This window comes from Neodiprion virginianus, chromosome 4 (assembly GCF_021901495.1).
Source record: "Neodiprion virginianus isolate iyNeoVirg1 chromosome 4, iyNeoVirg1.1, whole genome shotgun sequence".
In the NCBI taxonomy this organism is placed as follows: domain Eukaryota; kingdom Metazoa; phylum Arthropoda; class Insecta; order Hymenoptera; family Diprionidae; genus Neodiprion; species Neodiprion virginianus.
In genome coordinates this window covers 28,417,642-28,439,907 of record NC_060880.1, presented here as the reverse complement: position 1 = coordinate 28,439,907, position 22,266 = coordinate 28,417,642, and the positions used below count along the sequence as shown (strand labels likewise).

At 39.2% G+C, this 22,266-nt stretch overlaps 1 protein-coding gene across 3 annotated transcripts in view; it reads right to left on the bottom strand.

The window, feature by feature from the left end:
* The window catches only part of LOC124303477 (synaptotagmin-7), a 205,926-nt gene that overhangs the window by 174,212 nt on the left and 9,448 nt on the right, over positions 1–22,266 (bottom strand). Inside the window, exon 1 of one of the 3 annotated variants that reach the window (XM_046760714.1) lies at positions 4,479–4,675. The exons of 1 other annotated variant lie outside the window; for it this stretch is intronic. The gene's annotated coding sequence lies outside the window, so the exon portion shown is untranslated. Of the gene's footprint in view, positions 1–3,842; positions 4,316–4,478; positions 4,676–22,266 lie in introns of those variants that run through there. One more of the 3 variants, XM_046760711.1, reaches the window with a different exon arrangement.

Below are 22,266 nucleotides of genomic sequence, written 5' to 3'. Positions count from 1 at the left end.
TGGTGTGAAAATCTGAATGAAAAAACTTGAACCGAACACGAAATGGCGGTGTAAAAATATTCATTCAGAGTAAAAAGTGGCATAGAAAGTAATAGCAAATGTAAATAAACCTAGCTGTGTGTTATTCCATTTCGTGATATCCTGTTTGAGATACAATTTTGTTGAGGGATTTTCTTCCCAGACTCGGAACTGCACACGAAGCGTTTCATTATTTCTTTGCTCGTACCCATACAGACACTCGAAGCATTCCTTATCGCTCGAAATTTTATCGCATACTGGTTTACTCGTTTATCTGCGTTTGGATTGTACCTATTTCGGTAAAAAGCTTGGTGGGATACGTCAATCAATAGCGTGAGATAAACGCGAGCTTATATCTGTGCGCCACTGATAGCGCGTAGATTTCATATAGCTTGAAAAATCGCGTCCCTGTCATAAGTTTTGCGAGTTCGATTGGATCCTATCGCTGATCGCTATAATAAAAATAATCTGCAATCGATAGGAATACACGTTACCGTAATTGATCCGATGCCCTGTCAATTTATCCGTGATCCGGTGAGAGCTCTTTTCGAAATAATATGCAAAACCAAAAATTGATTACGCAAAGTCGAAATTTGCTCTGAGGATTACACGCCCCAAAATGAAACCACTCGACGATAATAAGATCCCGATTAAACGTGACGTCTGTTATTTTTACAGCGGCGAAAATTAATTAGACTTGTGTTGACTCATCACGTATAACAATTTCGTCGGAGATTTTCTTCCCTTCTATTCCAGCGTCTTTGTTACGTGAAAATTGAACATACCACACCACATTCACGATGGGGATTACTCAGTACAGCTGCAAGTCCTACGAAATATTTACCATAGTTTTTTTCCTACAGGGTTAAGATAATCGCGTATAATTCTGTCCGCGCCAAGTACTTACAACAAAATTTAATAGAAAGCAAATACTTTCCATGTTGCTTTAAGCGGATTCGGCGGAGAGAAGTTTTTTCCTTACTGGATAACTCCTCAAGACTTTCAGACTCGCGAAACTTTTCTATTTTATTTATTTATTTTTTTTTTTTTTTTTGTGGTACAACTTTTAATAATGTTTGTAACAATAATCCTCAAGATTCTCGGGTGGCCGAGTTTTCAACGGTAACCGGGAGATAGGGTGAAAACTGTGTTTAAGGATAAAATTAGGCATATAATGATGCCCACATACCACTTTAAGAAATTCTACAGTCGAAATAAACGTCAAATGTTTTCAAGAGTAGTAGCTAATATTTGCTTAAAGAATTTGACCAGGTTTCATGTATATTAGGGTGGTCCTTGTTTAGGGTTTTGACGAATTTTTACCGCCTCATCACTGAAATCAATTTCAAATCATTTAAAAAAAATCACCAATTTTTGACAGATTCTTACAGCAAGTCTGAGATAACCCGCATTGTGATCGAAGTTTCTTATGGAAGTGACGTGAGAAAAACTTTTTTTTGCACTACATATTTTATCGCGAAAGTAATAATGTTCCAAAAAATCTGTAACTGCGAGGTTTTAGTCGGCATTAGTGATACTATATGAAAAAAAAAATACACATCATCGTACGAGGCAATCTAGACGAATTGCAGTTCCTCTAAATAAAAAAAAAAGTCATGTTTCGAGGTTGTGCAATTCGTCTAGATTTCCTGGTACGATGATGTGTATTTTTTCCCAGATAGTAGCACTAATTCTCACCAAAACCTCGCGGTTACAGATTATTTGGAACATTATTACTCTTGCCATAAAATATATACTGCGAAAAAAAGTTGTACCCATGTTAACTTCCATAAGAAACTTCGATCACAATGCGGACGATCTTAGATTCGATATAAAAATCTGAAAAAATTGGCGATTGTTTTCGAATTATTTGAAGTTGATTTGGGGGATGGTCTGGCAAAAATTCGTCGACACCCTGAATAAGGACCACCTTGATGTATATATATATATACATATATAAATACATGATCAGGCTGGAAATTCGGATGCAAGAGTTAAGAGGATTACGCGTTTCAATAACATCGGAAACCTATTCCAACTACAGAGAATTGCGCAACGTTTCAAAGCATATTGGAAAAAAAGGAGAAGAACTGCTTTTTCACATCCACAACGGTTGGTTTCCTCTATTTTTTATTTATCCACGTTACATCACTTCTGTTTTGAACTTTTTTTCTTAGGATTGAAAATTCAAAAATTTTTTATTCATGCATAAATTCAAATAGAAAACCAGCTCAAATTCAGCTTTGCATAAACCTCAGGCGGGATTTATAGGTATAACGGACGTTGTTTCCATTTGTATCGGTTTAGCGTGAATTACGAGCAGCCAACAGAAAAACCCGTGCTAGCACAGAACAGTCAGGGCTGAACTATTTCATCGACCTTATCAGGAAAGTCGTTCGATTATACACGGTATCAGCGATGGGCCAGCGCATTGTGCGGATGAAGTCCTGGAGAGCGTGAAAGGCCATTACAAATGGAAACTTTCGTCCAACAACCGCAAACTGGAATCGCTCTTACAGACTTTCAATGGAATTGCATTCTAAGCAAGGTTTTTGCGGAGTCAGGTCGCAAGCATTTTGCGATGAAATCCTCGTTCTTTCTCAATAGCTTCATCGGCCTGAAACTCGGATTACAGAAAGGGATTCAAACATTTTCACCATTTGAGAAAACACTTTTCTCGACAATAACACTCGAGTCTCGCAGGGCTTGTAGAAGACTGAATCGCGTCTGGCGCGATTGATTGTAATGAAATTACAGCGAAGCAACGTAATAACAGTAATTGCCGAAGGCGATGTGGGATGAACAATTGAGTTTTCCTCCGAAAATTATTACCTCCCAGTTAGGAATTCTTCTCGATTTTCTATCGCATCTATCTTCCATCTATCCTTTCATCGATCCGTCGTCAGATTCTGATCTCGCGCAATACCTGCATTCGTGTAATAACACTGAATCCAATCATCCGAAAAGCAACCCCAGATTTCACGTCAGTTTTCGGTAAAATTCCTGTACAGAGAGGCGTAGATTCTCTCGTACCGTAAAGAAAAAACCAATTGCACTGGATCGAGTGGGTTTTAGTGCTGAGTGCAGAGTATCAGATCATCGCAAATGGCTACGTGACGCAAAAGGAAAGGCGGTTTTTTTCCCCAGCAATACAACACATCTTCGACATGAAAGCCGACTGCTCAGAAGGCACGCACTTTTGTATTTCTTGCCCCAAAAGCTGTTTACTTAAGCTCGTTCAGCTTTTCCTGCCTTGCGGATCTTAAAGCTACAAGACTTTTTACCGTGAATGAAGAAAGCGACGAAGGAAAGCGAAGGAGGGCGAAATCTAACAAAATTATAACGAACGCAAACAATATATGAATGAAGAAACGAATGAATGAATGAATGCCCGGTGAATCATTACTTCCTTTTCTAAACCTGCCAGGCTACTGGATCAATGAAAGCCTCGAGGGTGTTAAAAACTTTTCTAGGGATTAAAAACCCGAACCGAGTTTCTTCGTTCTGACTTGCGTAAGCTTGATGTGTTCAACGATCGGTACAATCTGTGATTAAAGGTCGCCTCGTTAAACGATCACGTTGACTCTTTTGAACCTCGCCTCGTTTACATATGACATGAACTTGTTTACATCCACCCCACACACACACACACACACTGTACGGCGCGTTGAATACCCAGCATGGTATTACAGATTTGGACAAAGAGCTTTCGCCATTCCCTTTCAACCTCTAGTGCCTTTGTTTCCATCCCAATTATCCTTAGGCGACAGCACCGAATGCCGAATAATTCAAACATTCCTCCTTCCGAGGTCTGAAACACTTACGTAAATCCTTGAACAGAGAAGACACCAGCTGGTTTCGGTCACCGTTAGCCGCCAAATCTTTCGCGAACAATGCGGTTTCCAAAATATGTATCTGATATTCACTGGTTCACTGCAATTAGGGACACTGACTCACAAACCGTAATCTCTGAACGTGTCACCGAATTTGAATGCAAGATTGCAGCAGCAGAGGGAAAAGGTGTTAATAATATGAGAAAATCATTCCAACGAAATTTGAAACACCGTTGACTTATTAAAATATCTTTCCACTGGCCGACGAAACTCTTCGAAAGATCTGATAGCGGTGACAGAGAGGTACAACAAAAAAATAAGAGTAAAAACACGCGAGTGAAGAGCAAGAAACTCACAAAGTTCGATCGGTATTGAAGGTCGAAGACAAGATCAAGCCGATAATCAAGAGTTTCTATCACTACAGGAAGATTCGGTAGTGAGAAAGGTTTGTAGACAACCGCGTGTAAGCTCGCGCCGCGTCGCACTGCTGCTGCGAGGATACCAACCCCCACCAGTGCCAGTAACCACCACCCTCTTCCCCCTCCCTTCACTCTCGCAAACGGGTCGACACACCCCCATGGCACGAAGCGAAAAGTCGAAAGCTATTTATCCGCGTATAGTGCCTACCTGCCATTGTTTGTGTACGGCGGCCCGTACAGATATTGATACCTCCGGCTCGCTCAACTTTCTTACAGCGAGTGTTGGTTATCGAGGGCGGACACTGGGAGCAACTGGACTTCGATTCTTGCCCCAATTCTCCAAAAATTCACTATTCTAGCACGTATCCTCAACGACACTTTCATTGCGCTCGGTGTATGGAATTTCTGAAAAATATTTTCAAGTTTTGTACAATGAGATTATCGGATCTCTGAGGTAAGATGAAGAGGCATTTTTTGTCATTGTGAAAAACGGATTTCGGTGTCGGAGCTCGTTTGGTACTGGAACGAAACTTGTTAAAACGAAATTATACCGTTGCCTAGCGCAATTTGGCAATACCTCGTTAAACTTTTTGCATCCTCAATACAGACGTATAATGGATTAATTTCTATGCAGGGTAATCAGATGTTAGTTTCTGTGTCAATTCGAGGGAAGATTACACAACTTGTCGTAAAATCTGTCGGGAGGTACAATTTGTTTAAATATCAAAGTATCGATGGTTCTCTAATTCAATGAATTGACGGAAGTACCAGCGTATTATCTTCGAATACGTTTCTTTTTCAATTATTTACACGGAATTCGAGGAAACGATGAAACGCGAAAGTGGGTGGTTCGCAATAATCGTTACAGAAGCCTTTCGAGGGCCCTTGAAACGGGACTGGCTGCTTCCGCGAGTCGGTGAATTCTGGAGACCTCAAGGCGGAGCCTCGCTCTAATTCGTTTGATCCGACGATCGTTACACGGCGGGTTCGCAGTTGGACCATCTTCGCTTTCGCACGTTTTTCAACAAAAAAACAAGAGTGTTATTCTTCAGACGTTATTACATAATTCACCACGGTCCGGGCTCTTTTCTTTTCTCTCTCCTTCGTCACGCGAGCGCGGTTATCGCATCTGAATTTTAGCTTCGCAATATTTTCAATATCACTCACCGCGTGAAAGCACACCAGGCGACAATACGAGCCTGCCATATCGGCGCAAAATAAAAAGAAATATTTCGCCTGGAAGATAAAATAACGAGACGTCATGTCAACGCTAGAATGGTCTAAAAAAAAACGACTATTTTTTTTTCAAAATCATATGTTCAATAGCTTACAAACAAAATTTATTTTGTAATTATTACAAGTAATAATATGTATTATATGCCATTCTACTTTAAAAGTATCTTTATATGCTCAAGTTTAAAATTAATTGAATGACATTATTTTATAGCGGTTGAATAGATCGACAAGAAAAAAACCACAATATCTGGTCATAAGTTTAGTATTTTCACTGTTAACCTAGAAGGAAAGTGAATTTTTACATGATTTCAACATTAACCTTAAATAACTAGAAGAAGTGTTGTTATCGAAAAATTATAAAAGACCTTTTCTATAGATCATTCAATTCCCTATAAATATATGTATTTAACATTTATGTACATTGCCTCGTTACTGAGCGCCAAAATTCCGAAATAACTCAAATTATTTTCCAATGTTAATCAAATGGAAAATGGAAAATGTCGTTCAGGAGCCTATAAACATTAATACTAAGGGCTCAAATTAAAACGGGCGTCCTGTTTCCTCATCCTACAACTGTTAAACATGTGACTTTGAGAGAAAAAAATAGTCCATTTCTTTGGACCAGTCTAGTCTACACCCGTATCCGTAAACGAGGTTACGATGGCATATTACTGAAATAATACAGAGACATTAAAGTTGACTTTGTGACGAAAATTCTCACTCCTCTCATATTCATATGCTGCCCAATTCTCACCACTACCAAATAACGCTTAAACCTGCCTTGTTTTGATAATAAATTTGAAAAATTTATTTACACTTTCATTCTATTGGACAAATAGATACTTTCCGACCGTTACCAGAAAGTAGTTCGATCAGACGAAGTATTCCTATTGCCTGGGAGATTCCCGTCGATTTTTCTTCAACAGTCCGATTTGTCATTCTCTCAAGGGATGATGTTAAGCGAACTCTGCTTAATTAACTCGAGTGAAAAAATTCCAGTACGTTTTCATCCGGAGTAAGCCTGCAAAGCTTTCACTTCATCGATTAATCACTAAAGAACTAGTCGATACATCTGATCTACGTGCGACGATTTCTGAATAGGTTCGTTCTTTCCAGAGACAAAAAGCTGGAGAATCGATTTTTTTCACATATCATTTCCTGCAATTTAAACGTGCACGTACCTACGAGCAAAGAATAAGTCTCGTAAGATCAAGCTGAGGTATGCAGCAGTCTACTGATTGAAGAATCTTGGATTTGAGAGAGCAGTGACACATGATTACGCGAAACTCGTAAAATGCATCTCAGAACGGTTATCCTGCTTCTCAAGATCTCTTTATTTCGGACCTGTTCAACGCTTTCGGAAAGTAGACAAACCGCTGCTCTGTGCCAACATCGCATGACGTATGTTTCAAAAAGTTCCAATCAACTTAATTGCACGTCAGCACGAATTGCGGGATATATAAGATGCACTTTTTCACCGTTTTTTTTCCTCGCGGCACGGTTGGATAGCCATATTGGTGTGGAAAAAGTACTTATGTACTCTCTTAAGCGTCCCAAGCCCGACGCAATCCTCTAGAAGCGCTTCGGGATTAATTAAAAAGTTTTTCTTTCGCGATCCGGTGGCGCAAGGACATCGGAAAGGGGAAATTAGGGAAGGATGGTTGAAACAGGCCCCTACCACAAAGTCTTCCAGGCTTCCACATGGAACGAGTGTATTCGCGGGCTACTTATTTCGCCCCAAAATCCATCCCGTCACAATTTTTACCTCTGTACACAAATTACGTGATTAAATCAGCCTCACTCGATCTTATTATTTTTATCATTGTTTTAGCCGTTCAAGAGTCGCTCAGATCTGGTTTTTCCACGACGATCATTGCCCGCAAGCTTTTACACGCTAATTGGTTAACTAATTGGATTGACGTCATTTTCGCGCAGTGGGAATATTATGTATAAATATTATGTATATATGTATGTATAAATTATGGATTTGAGAAGATCCGCATGAACATTGTTATTCACGCCAAAGAAAGTTTAATTATATGTACAATGTACATGGTAAAAATATCGTGATAAAATATCACATTTAAATGTTCATCGAATATTTATCCCCCTAAAGTGAACAAGTATTTCTACAATTCGGAAAAAATTTCTTAGTTCACGCAAATGAATTTATTATTTGAGTCTATTGAGAAGAATTGAATGTAAAGAAACACTGTATTCATAAATTTAACTATCTCTGACAAATAAGATATCGTTAGGTTCATGATGAATATATATTATTCAATTTAATGGATTTTTTTACACTATAAAATTTCCAATACTAAATTTTACTATTACAACTTTGCGAATGAACTTTTTTTCCCTACGTACTGCCAGCGACGTCATTGGGCTAGGTTCGAACCGAAGTTTGCGCGTTTAGGTCAGGTTTCAAGGACCTCTTGATTACTCCGATCTATTTCTTTCAAATTATTATATCACATTCGTTTGCTTCTCAAATCACACGCTTCTACCCAGATTTGGAAAAAATAGCGTATTGCGTGTCACATGCGCGAATGGGCAATATCTGACTCGTGTGTTTACAACGCTCACCTTGGCTCATGCTGCAAACTTCACACTGGCCGGAAATCACCCATTTTCCGCGGTTTTAACAAAAATATACTATTCTCTGGATAGCATTGAAATAATTTGAACTTCCGAAACGGCAATAAATTTTTTTTCTCGCAAACTGTATAACAAATGAAAAAGTAAGATATTCGTGATTTTTCAACTACGGTCAGCACAGATGTACTTCAAAATCGTTCTTTTCTAAATCACATGCGATCACAAACTTTATTCAATGTAAAATCTGCTTTATGCACTGATAAAGTAAAAAAAATCGAGGTTACCAAGGCGGAAAAAAAATTTATTTTATTGTTCTTGGCTCGGCTAAATTTATAATTATTACACCTCGAGAATATCTCATCGCTAATTATAGCATCTTTCATAACCTTAATCATATTATTCTTTATTTTATCTTACCTTGAAAAAAAGGAAAGAAACAACCGCAATCAGATATAAAAAACCACCAGCCATTTCTGCCACATGCCTACGCAACTGAATCTTTTCTTTGTACAATATTTTCCCTGGAAATATTACTACATGGTCGCCTAATTAAAGGCAACCCGTTTTTCACATCTGTGCATTCGTGCTATTCAGAGAGCACACTTAATTGCCAAAATGCAGGCGGATTTCGGTAAGATGTATCCCGAGTGGCATAAATGAAGGTGAGTTTATCGTGTTCTGAATGAAGTTGCAACGTGTAACTTACGTTTGCGTCTTTTGCACAGAGACATTATACAAAGATATTGTACTTCAATACTCTTGGCGCTTTGGAAATATTCATCATTTCGCCCCAATAGAAACAAGGGCGCGAATTGTGGGCTCGGGTAAGTAGATCACGCTGTCGGTTTTTACACAGAGTAAGTTTTCAAACTTCTTATACCGGAGGCTGCGGGTGTCCAGTGATAGAGGGTCAGTAAATTGCATTAAAACTTTCTTAGAGTAAAGGTGGGTACGTTTTAGAAACAACCGGCAGTGTTCCGCTTCCAGCTGTTACCTCAGAGAGAGCCATTTCTTAAAGTTGGAATTTCAATTTGGCACACGATAGAACCACGTGAGTATATCAGAGAACTTTTTCAGTAATGAAAGAAATTGCGAATCCTACCCAGTTTCAAGCTGTATACTGATAAAGAATTTCCCGCATCAAAGTTTATGCGATTAATCCACGGAATTGAACGGTTCATTTGTCACCTGTGAATTCGAAAAACGTATACATTCGTCGTATATTTTTACCCGTCTCCGGCAGAGAAAATATCCTGTAATGTAATACCTGATTGAAAAAATATTTTCCTGTATAGAGGCAATTCTCAAAAACAAATTTCACCCTCGATAAAGTAGTACACAGACTTCGTGGACGCAAATTGTTTCTTAGAATTATCAAATTCACTTTGAAGGAATAACATTACTTCCGCGATACTTGGAGCGGCATTTTTATGAAGGGGAGGCTTTCCTCCAATTATCAGTCACGGCCAAACCCCGAAGAATCGATCACACGTGGGTCCTGACAATCCGTCGAACTCGGTGAGGCTCAAGTTCGAATTATAAATATCTTGTTTTCCGCTGTTGAAAAATATCAACCATAAGTTTCCAGTCTTTAAGCTGAAATTGAGCTCTCTTCATTTAATTTTTTCCTTCGCACTCACGAGCAGACGGAAATTTAATTAAAGTAAAAAAAGGTGTTCCGGTCCCGGAACTCTAGACTTTATTACATCGATTTCTCTTCTCCGCCATTAGGCACAAGGAATACTTCATGAAATGACTTTTTTCTCAATTCTTAAATGTTTCAAATGAAAACTCACTCAGTAACTGAATTGGGAACCATTCAATTTCTACCTCGAAGCATAAACACATATTGTGTAATTATGTGGTAACAATTTATGAACCCGAAAGCACTTCTGAATTAAGTCGTCTGATCTAAGGATTTAAAAGTAAAGAAAAGGAAAAAATTCCGAGCTTTCGTCTTTTCAAGAATTCGTCAAGTTCAGTCCGCTAAGTAAGAAATTCCGCTTAAAGATATCACGACGAAAAGATACTAAATCTTGAAAGTAGAGAGTTGTTTGCAAAGTTAGAAATTCCGTGGTGATACAAAGAGAACCGCATGTACTTTTTCAGTATAGAAGACGCCCACCGGTGGTGAAAAAGTCGATATTATTAATGGGCTATTCGCGTACAAAAATAACAGACCTCATCCGAAATGACAGTTCTGAAAATATGTCCTCACGCGATCAATTATTCAAATTATACGGAAGAGCGAACATCAGCCGGTGAATTCGTCAGCCGTGAAAAATTACGTAAAGGTCACATAAAAGAGAGAAGAGAGGAGAACAAAAATATATTCCACGGTAGAAATACTCGGCCGAGCCCTTTCGCAGGCTTATCAGGGATTAAAGTTCGTATTTTTACACCGTTCGCGAGTTGTTTAAAGCGAAGACTCCATTCCAGGCTGCCCTTTTATTACCAACCGCAATGTTGATTGAACAAAGTAACTTCAGATCTTACCGTCTCGAGTCAATTCAAGCTGTTCCTGATTTAAAACACCGTCAAGTTGGCAACCGGAATGACAAAACTTATCACGCAAACGCGGAGCAACCAGCTCGTGCCAGCATAGCCTCGAGGTAATCAGCTGCCGAAACTGTCGCATTAAATTAGGGTGTTGGCTCAACATCATTTGACGTAATACTGCCCGAGGACTCAATTCCTTCGATCTGACCCTGGAGTGGTGAGCAGCAAATTAAATCTTAGCCTCTGGGCGTCTCATCGGCAGGAATATCAACCAACGAACGGCAGCTGCAGGCCAATGCAGCAATTGGGATACGCGATCATCGAGCTATTGAAATTTGTATTTGTTCGAAAGGTGTAAAATTTTCAATCGAATCTTCTAATTCAAGATTAAGATTACATAAGAAGATTAATTCTGTCAAAACAAGCCAAGATTCGGATTTCATTGAGAATGGTACAAATGGCGTGAGGAAGGGGAGACATCAACGATGTATCGAGGCGAGAGAACCCTGCACGAAATTCTGGACAGAGCCAATTTCTATCAAGTAAATCGTGATCGCGTTCAGGGGTGGATACCGAAGGTTGTTCCGGATTGATGATATCGTTTAAGTAAAGAGGAAAGTGTAAAGTTACGCCAAGATATACGGCGAATAAGAAGAAAAGAAACGGCGATACAGGGGAACCAAAAAAGGCAGGCCGAAAGTGAGGCACTCAATGTTCCCGCCCCAGGCCTATACTAACGAAGCTTTTAAACCCGATTCCGCCCGTTTCTAGAGCTTTATAGGTACCCTGCGCCAAGCAGCACCTTCGAAGAGCTATCACTTGGCTCTAACCCATGCGACCCTCGACGCTAAGACATAAAGTCGCGATTACTCGTCACCACGCCTCGATGAAGAGCCGTTTGTTTCGTATTATCTACGAGGAGCGTGAACGCGGGCTGATCATAACTTGAAGATGAAAATGAGGAAGCGCAAAAAGGGCTTATCGACGCATAAACATGTCTAAGTACAGTTTGGCACCCTTGACGCTGGCAATGCTGTGTTTCGGAGCTCAGACACGGGTAGTGGTAAAAGACAATGAAAGACAAGTATCCTTCGAGTCACGATTACGTCGTAACTCGTGAAGGCGAAATTTAACGCTCCGATAAATATAAATGCGACTACAGCGCCCGAAATACTGCAGCAAAACCGCAGAATATCTGGTATTCTTTCGTGTATTAATCTTCGTCTAAGGAAATATTTCGGTGATATAAAATTTATGTCGAGATGGCGGACGTGAGAAATGTACGGTTGCCAAATATGCGATAAAAATTGATGTCCAAGTGCCTGAGGCAATCTCGATATCCCAAAGAACCGAGAAAACGAGGATCTTGGATTGTTCATGCATGATATTCATTTTTATTACGCCCCTTCTAATCTATTCGTATTTTTTGTGCCACTTTTTACGTCTTCCTAAGAAAAAACTTTAGACACTTCATCGATATCTTCATTTATTTGTCAAGTTTTAGTCACCACGATATGTCGCAAAAGTTTGATCACATAATACAGGATAATTTTTTATTCTTCTTGTTCCTCCCGTCGTTGCGCCCCTTACCTTTTTTTGGTAGATGATAAATTATCGCGCGCGTATATCAGATTTGACCTTTTTATCCCGTTTATCAAGCTATTTGATTTATTGAATAAACCCCCGCGAATTGTAGAGCAAAGCTGATTAATGCACACTATTGACCTATACACATCAATTTCTACAGAGGATAATATTTTCAGATAGGCTCGCTGGTCACCGGGAATGATTTCAGCCAAATACCAATTCGTGTTCATTCAACCAGCGACGAAAGAGTTGCAGAATTTCAAGGATTTACGTAAAATGTATATAAAAGTCCGGCATTAATTATAAGGTTTCGGCTTTCGATGTGGAAAATGAAAATGGATAAAGAAAATAAAAACATTCTCACAACCCTGAATAAATTTTTAATATTTAACATACCTTACGAGGTGACAGTGTGAATGGTTGCAAAATATGTCCGCATGATGTCATACATAAAAGCAGGGCATCTGTGAAAACTGGAAATAGGACGCCATTACAACGCGCTAGAAATATCCCGACTTTCCCACCGTAGCGACGCGATTTACGTCCTACATGTGATTAAGTGATAAATGCGGCGAGAATGGGCTGAACCTTCTCCGGCAGGATATATATCCGGAGGGTTAAGAGCATCCGTTAAATTTGACGGAGTGAAATTTCCAAATGAGATTAACTTTCGAAGTGGCTTGTTAAATTGCATTTTACACGCGGCTCGACAACAATCTCTTAAAATTATAAATACAGAAATACCTACCGGTGATTTGTGACTGTTTATCCGCACGTGGCAAAGTATTATATCCGCAAAAAATTTCTGCGTGTAGACACAAACTTCTTGGTCACATTAATACAGGTATGACATAAACAATTTGTACACGGTATGTATGATAAACGTGAGTGACTGGTATTTAGAGATAAAGAATATGGCTTCGTCCGTAAAAATGTAGTTAATGAAGAAATACAAAAGCGACTGTTGAATATCGAGCAGCGCTGAAGGAAGGCAATCGTAGATGGCGAAATCTTGATTTGCATTGCAAAATTTCTGCAAAGATATACCGAGTGGATATAATATGCAAAGCTTACGACATGAGAACAAACGATTCCTCCTCGAGACTTAAGCTTCAGTACGATACATAGAAATGGACTTGGGTGTCTTGTACGTATACGGAGCTCAGGCGAAACTGAAACACTCGCAGTTTATTACATGGACCTGCATTTTGAGAGGACTGCTTCGCTCGGCGGACCTTAGGGGATACATCAATCCGGCATTTCAAGTTCCCTGAATACGTTGCATGTATGTAAAGCCTTAAAAAAAAAAAAAAAAAAGGGAGGGACGGAGACCAGCCAGCCAAGATTTGGAGCTTGCGTAGCTGAGCACAAAAGCCTCGTATTATTCATGGAGTCGCGTTGTTACGCATGTGTGGAGCTGCCAATTCGAATAACCAAGTCCCAATGGGAAAAAATAGCACGCCGGTCAATGCTGAGATTTCACTTGAAGTCTAGACGATTACCAAGTCTGACTAACGTAGCATCGAAACACAATAAATAGCTGCCCGTTCACTGGCGAGATGTCAAAGAACAAACTTTACAGCCTCTGCGTCTGAGATTCTTGCGACCCGCGATTTCAAATTCCGACATAAGCGACATGGCTTAGACAGATTCGCTGTCCCCTTATTCAAGCTCTATACAAATTTGCGAAAAGTTCAAAGACTTGGGTATAAGCTGTCTGCATTTTTTTGTCCGGCAACATGGCTTCCTCAATTGCTAATAAGTTTTTCAGCTCCAAGTTCATAATGCATTTTGTTTTTTTTTCTGCCCTAGCAACTTTTTCTGTTTCAGCAGTGAGAACTTCCGACAAATCAGGTACACCATCGCTCGTTCGTCTCGACGATGCGGTACGCTTCTCAAGTTCGCGATCAGGCGAGACGAATTTCGGTCTACCTAGTCTACGCGAAATCCTTTGATCTCTTTGAATAATTCTATGAGCCTTCACGGTCTCCAAGGTGTACTGATCGTGGATCCTTGGATACAGCTATGATCCTTTTACCAAGGATCAGATTGCCTCGTATCTGCATCTACATCTACATTCTACACTGTGAACAAAGCGAGAGGACAGATATTACAATGTAAAATTTTACACAAGCTATCCAGAGAATATCGGGATTAATGTGGACGAAAAATTATTAACGTTTATCGAACCTGAACCGACAGTAAAATCAATGAAGCCTTATTAATTTTATACACTAAAAATTTGTTAGCTTAAAGGAATTTCTTGGAATGAAGGAGACAATGTCCATTCTGCAGACTGAAGGAAAGTTCGATGAAAATAACGAACAGTTTCAAAGCATGTGGCGTTTGTAATTGAAATCTTTCGTCATTAATCTTATAAACATCACGCTGTTTCCATGTGATACTCAGGTAACACACATTCCTCAAAGTCATCTGTTACGCGACTTCACAAAGACGTCTTTTAGGCAAAGTGACAAGACGTCGTAAAGCTGACGTCCTTGCCAATTTCAAGACACTGAATTTTATACGTCGAAAAGATGTTTTAAAAAAGTGTCAAAGCCATCTTATTTTAATCACCTTTTCACCGTCAAATGGATCCTCATCTCGAATAAAATAGACGGTGTAATAAGCGGTGCCAACACAGGAGCCTGGCAGAGCCGTCTTATCCTGCCATTTGCTGTCAACATTTTTCCACTTGTTCCACTGTGACCGACGAACCATTTAATGAGAAAATTAGCAAGTGTGATTCAGAAGTATCTCTTTCGTCGAGTAGTTCAGTATCCTCAGTCAATGAATACCAATAGATGTTCCGCACACTGCCGCACTTCACTTATATCAATTGCAAATTAGCTGTTTTCATATTACACTTTTCTAACCTAGATCGACACGAACAAATTCTGTGTTCTACGTGTAAACTTGCGTTTAATGAACTCTAGACATAATATTACATTGTTTTGATCTGGTTTTAGGAAATTGATGTGATGGAAAATAATTGTCTTCAAAACATCAATCCGACGATATCTTAGAGAGGTCCCGAGGTCACCCAACAAAAGATGTTTCAAAATGTCCTTTCTTCGATCGCTATAAAAAGCACGGAAAATGTTGCATTCACCATTTTGTCGACATGTTCTAGACATCTCTTAGACGGTAGATGTGTTGTCCGGAAAACTGTTTGGCATTGCTTGGACTGCGACTACCGACGAACCGTGGCCGTGGACTTCAGAACAAAATCCATTTTCAAGATAAAAAAGCTTGAATAAGAAATCCCCCCAAAAAGCACCTCTGGGTCAAAAACCTTCCGCTAAGTACGTTAGAAATGTGTTCTTATCCTTTGTCAAAAAAGATTTAAATCTGACTGTCAAATAAATTTAGGCTTCGCTAGACTACGCAGCTAACATTGCGTCTAGCCTCAACGAGAGCTCCGCTGTTCATCAAACCGATTTAAAGTAGCCTAGTCATAACTGCTCCAGAAATGTGGGACATATCGATTGCAGAGAAGATGAGGATGAAAATATAACTTACCATTAAAAATAAGAAAAAAAATGTCTCTTCCCGTGGTGCAAACGACGCGAATTATATCGAATTCCACACGGTAGAAATATCAAAGCATAGGCAACACCCTGGCCGAACACACTCGATAATACGCGTGTTTGATTCTCTGTACGAATACGTAGCTGCTTGCGTTCTCTGTACATACGTAACCTTGCGAGAGTGTGTAACGACACGAGCAATCACGTTCGACGTGAGAAACTACACAGGTATAGAGACGCGGTGGAGAGAAAGGGGTTGATTTGCTTGCTGTAGGTGCGCGGATGAGCGATTGGTCTGCAAGCTCAACTTCGAGTTATCCTAGGCCCAGGGGAGCAGCTGCGCCGGGTTACAGTTGTCCGCGAAATCTGTAGATACGGATGAAGAGACAGAACGATCAGTCGGAACGTGATGGAAAGCAGATGAGAAAAGAGACAACTATATTCGCGCGGAACGTTAGTGTAGTTGATACAGTTGTCTCATCAAAGCCAACTGTTATGCAGCGTACAAATTCGCGATGAGTCTGTACAGTATGGGCCGCTTGACGTTACGTGCTTCGCGTAACTTCCGGTTGATGAATATCATCAACAGGATGCTTACAGCTTTGCTGGACGGATCGGAATTACCAGGAATAAAGTTTCCTGAATTATTCACAAACAGATTCTCAGAATCAATTTTTCTCGTCATTCTATGATAGGTCACCTGTGTTTACGTGGATTTAGATTTTTAGAAAGCTATTTAATTTATTGAACAAGCGTAAGCTTCAATTCATCGGAATAGACCACTTTACGAAGAAAAAAGTACTCAAATTCTTTGGTCCCATAATCGTAAGTAACTCGGTCCAGTCTGATTTATGAATATATGTTTATCTCTTTCTACAGTACAAGTCAGAATATGCGCAGGAGGTATACGATTGAAAATGTAATTTAACACGCATTGTTTCAAAACGCAAAATGGATACCGCAGTATTTGCTCGAAGTGAAATTTCCTCGACTCCCACTATCAGCCAAAACTTCGGAAACATACAAGGTGTCCCAATTTAAAAGACGCATTACATTTTCAGCCGACCTAATCGTTCAATTGGAAAATGTGTCCGACAAAAGTTTTATGGTTCAGAGGGGGACGCATGAAGAATTTTTTTCACGCGGTCCAGCATCGTAACTGGTGATGCTGTGGAGGATCAACCAGTTTTTTTAGATGGAATCGTGCATTTGGGATGCGGAAGACTCAACCTCCCCACGTCTTGCTAAATTTAATTTTTTGTTGTATCTCACGAACTATTCACTTTATAAAAAAAATTACCTGAGAAAGTTGTACATTTTCGAATAAAGAGTATTTGAGTTGAAACAAAAATATATGATTCCATTTAAAAAAAAACTGGTCCATCCTCCACAGCAGCACCAGTTATGATGCTTGAACCGCATGAAAAAAATTCTTCACGTGTCCCTCTCTGAACCATACAACTTTTGTAGGACATCCCTGTATAATGTCACGAGGATCAAAGAGAACTGCCATCTGTGTGATCGATGTGACGCTGATCGACTCATCCAACCAACAGTGATATACACAAGTTGTATACATATGTGAGGCATGTATCTCGCTAAATTCCGGTCTGGTATTGCGTACTGCGATTGTAATATAATTATCGCCGTATTATCTTTCCACCCATTGTTTACAGTGATTGGCGAGAACAAAAAGTTCGCATTACAAATGAGTTAAGAATGTATCTATAGGTTGGTCTATATATATATATATATATATATATATATATATATATATATATATATATATATATATTATTTATTCGTCACAGAAATGAAAGATTACAAAGTACACGTTCGAGTACCCTGACCAACACCGTTGTGTTCTTTTCCATATTTTCTTTTACTCAGGGCGGTTGGAGTGAATTTAAGTAAGGTTCACGAAGCCCTGTTACACATATTTCATCCTGATTTGAACGATCATCGGCCACTCTTGCCATTAGGCCGTGTATTTGGAAAAATTCAAGGAGATCTTAACCAAATTGCTCTAAGCTCTCTCGGTCTAGATTTTCTGCAGAATCGGGATCTTACGTCGAAGAACGCAAACGCATCTCACGCACGCCTGAGACCCAAAACGATCCCTGATCTGTCTTCCCTAAAGCTCCTGCTATATGTTATGAAAAATATGAATAATGTCCCCGCGCCTTTCTTCCCAACACGAATACGTAGATGGAGGACCCTTGACGGAAGACGCGAACCCGAATGTACGTAAATATCTACGCCTTTCTTTGCGAACCCTCAAGTTCCCGGAGGTATAGGTATGAAACCAATTCACTCTGAATGGGACTCCGGGCGACCCTGAGTTAAGTTCCTTTTCTTGCTCAGACCTTTCGCTCGAGAGTCATCACTCCTTATCTTGACACGTCATTTTTACGACTTTTAATGGTAACGGTCGCCACTGATTTCACTTCCTCTTCGAGTGCTGAAATAATCTACAGTTGTATCAAACGTGCGATTTCATCGTGACTGGTTTTAATGATCACGTTGAGACGGAGTCAACTATACTCTGATATAATCTGGGGTCGAAGCGGTCGTAGTCTTCTCATAACTCGATTACTAATCACCGCTCAACGAAGAATGTTAAAAAACTATTGCTTGCACTCCGTATAATTATTCACTCCATCATTCCTGCGATTTAAATAATTCTGGTCCCAGATCCAGAGCCTGGATCCTAAGCTCAGCCATCCTAAGCAAAGTCCAACTTACGATATTGGTGCGGTTGAGATCTCGTGTCGGAATATTTGAGCACATCGCATTGGTGGAATTTTTCGTAAAAAATTCCACAATCGTAGGTGATTCTCCAGCCTCTTTTCGTCTTCTTTGCTCTCGTATTAGCCAACTGCTAATTCGTACTTATAATTGACCTTTAATCAATGTGCGATTCGTTTGGTAGCACGAACGATTTTATAGTTATGTAACAACCTTAGGGATTCCAATTTAACGCTCATGGCTGACGTTGCATTCTCAACTGAGTTTGTTGTGACATGATTTCCATTTGCGTTTTATAAGCAATCTTCACATTAGGGGTGCCTAATTTAAGCTGCACAGGGTAGCTGAGTTTGCTGTGTTGCTGCAAGGTTGTTGGCTTAGTTAACTTTCCAAAATTAATTACGTCCGCAAACTAGATGCCATACTGAGAAAAGATTTTATTTACTGTTAACAAACGTATATTTGGATATGTACAGAGACCGGAAAAATAACCGTGACTTCATTTGATTCAACCGAATTCATGTTCGATATGGTTTAAAATATCTCCATAGATGTCAGACTGTAGTTATGGTGAATTCGTTTCATTTTTTCTATGTCCTCAGGTTGCTGCCTTCGTAAGACTTTCATCCGCCTCGAACCCAATATCTGTACCTCCCGTGCATTGACAACAGAAAGCACAACGTTTTTCGGTGCCACGTTTCATAATTTTTTCAAAAGTCTGGACGCTGTCAGCATCGTTTGTAAAACGAACAAAGTAAAATCTTAAGTTTGAAAAGTGTCGCAAACTTTTAAACTAATCATAGGGTCTGATTTGAACCTCCGTCAAACTCTCGAAGGGTGCTGCCAATCAGTCAGTAAATATTTCACATTGTCCATATTTTCTCAGTACCTACTTTATCTGCAACCAGTCTATCTAGAGCTCCCCAATTTTTACACCTCGTCATCGATCCGTTTGAAAAATGCACGTTGTTGCGAGTTTTTTTTTTTTTTTGTTGCTATTTTGGGCAATTTATACTGATATAAAAATTGATCGTATTCATTGATACAACATCGCTCAATTGAAATTCCAAAACGGCTGTTACATAATTACGTCGAAAATGCAGAAGACAAGGTTTGATATTAAGAATCAAGATTATTGCCCATATTTTTACGTACGTGCAGGAAATATCTTTGCGTAATTAATCATAGATCCATTTTTATTACTGTTAATAACGAATTAAATTCTCCTGCATAACTTAAATTTGTTAATTTTTAGTCGCCTAGTTTACTTCACATAATGGATAACTATTTACCATACGGTTTATCAGGCTCATTACTTCTCTCGACGGGTAAAAATGTGCGAATTATCATCTTTTGTGCTCATTGATTGATACAAAAGCGGTGCTCAACCAGGCGTTTATTTTGGACAAAGTTGAGAGCTGCAGACTAAAGTGAGCCGATCGATAGACAGCTGGGAGAGAATGAAGAAAGGGACAATGGAAAAATGGTGTAAGGACAGACTGAGAGAGGAAGAGACAAAGAGTAACGGAGAACTCTTGTCGTTTCAAAATGTTACATATTAATTAGACAGACATTAATTTTCAATTTCCCTCAGCTCGAGATAATTGATCTCAAATGCCAATTTGGATAATTAATCAATTCAGAAATATACCACAATGCTCAACGGTTGGTAGATTAATTTAATATTACAAGTAATGACTTTTCTTGGATGCACCCTTCGAATCGTTTAGAACTCCGCAGCTATTGAAATATCGTACAATTTATCATGGATCGTTTATAATCTTGCAAAATGAAAGGCTCGATAAATGGGTCTTCGTAAAACTGTAGGTAATTGGAATACCTACCTAATGCTTTATGTAATCATGCAAAACCCGTACAAATATACGTGAGACAGATGTCATTTGTCAAAACAAGATCGCAGTACGCCGTGAAGAGTATCTTACATAAACCTGAAGGTTTCTGCGGAATCTTGAGCTTGTACTAACTCGCATCTCAAAAGCTCTGAGATCTGTCATCCATTTTCGAACATTCTCAATGATGAAGTTACTTTCTTCCAAACTTGAGGAAAATTTCACTCGGTCTGAATGACAAAATGTAATTTCGCAACACCCAAGTCTTCTTGGAAATATACGTACATCAGTAATCGAAATGAAGCTTGTGAATGAAGTTTCCAAAGTGTTTCTCACTGTTGAAAACACCCACAGGGATTCGCGGTGGAATCGGTACGGAAAATGGCACTAATGTTCGTTTAACTTATAAATGCGTATAAGAATTTGCATCGTTTCCAGCGGCACGGTTTCCGGACTAACTAATTACAGCTTGAAGTAATGAATTCTCTGATCATTCGTTAAAAAAAAAAAGAAAGATGATCTTAATTTCCTCAATAAAGAATTTTGGGCTAATTAATTACAAGATGTTCGTCTATTATTTAGTGTCACGTGACGCACTCAAAAGAGAGTTTTACTGAAGCAAAGAAATGCCGCATAAAAATATTCGTGATAAGTATTTTTCAGCGTGCACAAGAATCAAACGGCTTTTCTATCTGGATATTTACAGTTGTTTGTTTGTCCACCGTTCAACCAATAGTCATGTGTTTAACTAATAATTGACAACGAATTAGTGCACTCTTTTGAGATCGTATGGAAAGCTGAACATGGTAAATGACTATGAAAAATGAATATAATTTGCGACAAGAATTGGAGAGAGTTGGAAACCGATTTAAATGCTATTGGTTAAGAAAAAAGATTTTGTACCAAGTATATATGTGTCAGGGCCAATATTCTCTCGATTTTTTTTTCCAACTTACACTTACCCCCCTTTTTTAATTCTCCTCTTTAATTGTTTTTGGATGCCACGTTATATAACTGAGATCGTAAGATAATCGAAACTATAGAATAAAATTTCTTCTTATTATTTGAAAATAATTCATAAGTTCAGCACATTCGAAAAGCCCGGGCCGGGCGCCTCGCCTGCGTTGGCCTCTAGCCTGAAGTCAGAAGTCTAGTAGCGCCACGTAGAGGAACTAAAAACGGGGACAAGACGCGTACAATTTTTTAATATACGAGCAGTGGTGAGTGTCAGGGGACTGGTCGCAACTAACGACAAGGCAACCAATCTACCACAGTACGTAGATTATCAGTTCTTATGAATCAGTACGACTGACGGGTTGTTTACACGCGGAAATTGATTCTGCGAAAGCTAATTTTACTCCGTTGCCAACGTAATCGACTAGGGAGAAAAATAACTTACCGCCGAATCAATTTCCACACGCTTACAGCGGATGAGAGTATCTGATTTCAAATGAAAAAATATATTCACACTACACTTACTGTCACGTATGTTTTCATGGAGAACTGTTTAATCTTTCAAAGGATATTGTCTAGTTGAAAAATAATAATTTGATCGTCTTCAACGACGAATTAATTGCAAATATTTCCGGCGATCATTGAGTTTCGAACAAACAGTTTCTCTAGGCGTAACGAATATTTGAAAAATACACTTCTTTTTAGCCCAATAAAAACTTGTTGTCTCGATCAACGTCTGTGTTTAATAATGATACTTGTGCGTATTTTAAGAATTGAAGATCCCTTCATTGCTACGCCAGAACAGCTGTTAACGCGTCTACTGATTTTGAGAAAGAGAATTCGAGGTGATACTATGGGTGGAAGCATGTAATTGCAAACATCTTTGGCACAAGATATTACAACGGGTCGAAAAATCTTACGATTACATTCGGAAAATTATGAATCTCCAACATACTATAAATATCTCTGATTCCCTGAAGGCTCGACATTT